We start from the raw sequence: 2178 nt of genomic DNA on the forward strand, positions 1-2178 counted from the left end.
TAACAATTCGAGTGCATGCTTTATAATTTCTTAATCTTCATCTACTTTCGAATTCTTTCAGCTTCACCCCTCGCGCTATGGCATATAACCTGCAAATTGCATATGAATTAAAGGAAAAAAATAATAGTATATATGATAGATTTTGTCAATGCCATTTCAATTTCTAACATGTAATGAACAAATAGTAAAGATAATATAATTTTTTAAGTAACAAAATTTTTTAAGAGTATACGGTAATAATTTATAATTTATTATTGTAAACATTAAAAACAGACTACAATTTAAAAACTTACCTCAAATCAATTTGATATACCAATTAATAATTAATAATTATACGATATTTAGTACGTTCAAACTAATATATATCTTTTCATGAGAACAAACATCTTTATTAATAAATGTCTTTAAAAATACACGATATAGTAGATCATATTGTTATGTAAAGGCCTAAATTCTTCTGAAAGACCCATCAGTATGAAATCTAGAAGGCATGAACTAAAGATGAATTTCTCAACATATGCAAAATATTTTCTCATACTTCTAATGATCACACTTACATGTTTTAACTTTTAATTGATATAACATATTTCATTTGAAATGTTTTGCTAGAAAGAAAACAAAAAATCTCAATATTTCAACCTAGTTTGTGAGCTAATCGTAAAATAGTGTTGATAACATAATCTAAAGAATAGCCTTTTTTCAAAAAGTAAAAAATTATCTACACCCGGTATTTATAGCAAGCCAATATATACATATCATGTATTTAAATTTAGAGTACATTTTATTTAATCATAATTTTAATTAGCTTGTATTTTATATTATTAAATTATTTAATCATAATAAATTATATTAATTAGTGTAAACACCAAGTGTTTGGACATATTTTTACCTTTTCAAAATAGTTTCAAAAATTTTATTGAATATTTCAGAATAAAGAGAATATATGAATGCATATATATGGATCAATTTGGATGTAGAAGAGAACAAACCTCATGAGGTATCATTAATCTCATAGTCCATTGCCTCCTCAATACTCCTACAAGCATTACTATCACCCAAACAAATTCCCCTCAAAATGTCTCAAACTTCATGTTATTTCTGTCAACTGTTCGATTGGTGCTTTCCCAAAATCATCTGAAAAACACAGTCAAATCAAACAATGTTCGATCTAGGTTCACCACTAAAGAAAGAAAAAAATAGAAATAAAATATGCACAAATTAAACAAATTTAGTTTTTAGTTATGAGAGAAAAAGCCAGTCAAAAGATGAACAATTAAATTGACCCTAATATCTAAGAGTTTAAAATCAAACTAACTTATTATTAGGAAAAACCTATTTTTTAATTTATTTATATTCTTTTCATAAAAAAATAACATTCAATAATTTTTTTTTTGTAAAATCCTATGTTATATACTCCATTATCACACACACTTAATCTTTCCCTTTCTTCTAACTATATTAGAGGAATAGAAAGCCAAGACTTGGGGAATGAAGAGAAAGCCAAGAAGAATATTAAAACAGATAAGTGTAGGTTAAGGAATACCTGATTTTGCTAATGTTTTTCAAACAATGAGGAAGTTTATAGACAACTTGGCTGCCAATTCGCTTAATTATTGTATCTGAAGTGCTTAAACCTGTATTGATGAATTCAAATAATATTCAATGGCAAATTTAGAATTTTCACTAAGGAGGTTTGAAAACTAAAAATATAGTGATTGAGATATGAACTTGAACCTAAAGGTAACTATTGAATCTCCTCAACTACTGACCTAACCTCTAATCTTACGTTCTAAAGGTTCAAAATCAATAAATACACATAGAATATTTTAAAAAAAATTCTATTGAAGATGTGCCATGAACTTAGCCAAAAATTTGTTGGACAACATTACAATAATTTCAATCAAATAATCACAAAATAGAAACAAATTAAATCAGAACATGAAAAAAAAAAATCACAACAATTGACATATAAAAACAATTAAAATAGTACATGAAAATTTGTTTCTTACTTCATTACTTAATACTTCTTTCTTTGAGATCAAGAGGCACTATAAGACCACGAAGAAAATTTATTATCATATATTGACCATGAGAAAAAAACACACAAACGATTATTATGACCATTAGGGTGTTATATTGAAAGTCCAAAATATAACCCTATCAATTAGGATTTCTATT

At 25.8% G+C, this 2178-nt stretch overlaps 1 long non-coding RNA gene across 1 annotated transcript; it reads right to left on the reverse strand.

Moving 5' to 3' along the window:
• Nucleotide 1: 1 nt before the first annotated feature.
• LOC124893452 lies at nt 2–2160 on the reverse strand. The gene is made up of 3 exons (XR_007050711.1): nt 1544–2160; nt 990–1134; nt 2–89 (listed from the first exon to the last, which is right to left on the reverse strand). It is a non-coding gene; the product is annotated as an uncharacterized LOC124893452 (long non-coding RNA).
• Nucleotides 2161–2178: the final 18 nt, after the last annotated feature.

The sequence above is a fragment of the Capsicum annuum genome, unplaced genomic scaffold, assembly GCF_002878395.1.
Source record: "Capsicum annuum cultivar UCD-10X-F1 unplaced genomic scaffold, UCD10Xv1.1 ctg59836, whole genome shotgun sequence".
In the NCBI taxonomy this organism is placed as follows: Eukaryota; Viridiplantae; Streptophyta; class Magnoliopsida; order Solanales; family Solanaceae; genus Capsicum; species Capsicum annuum.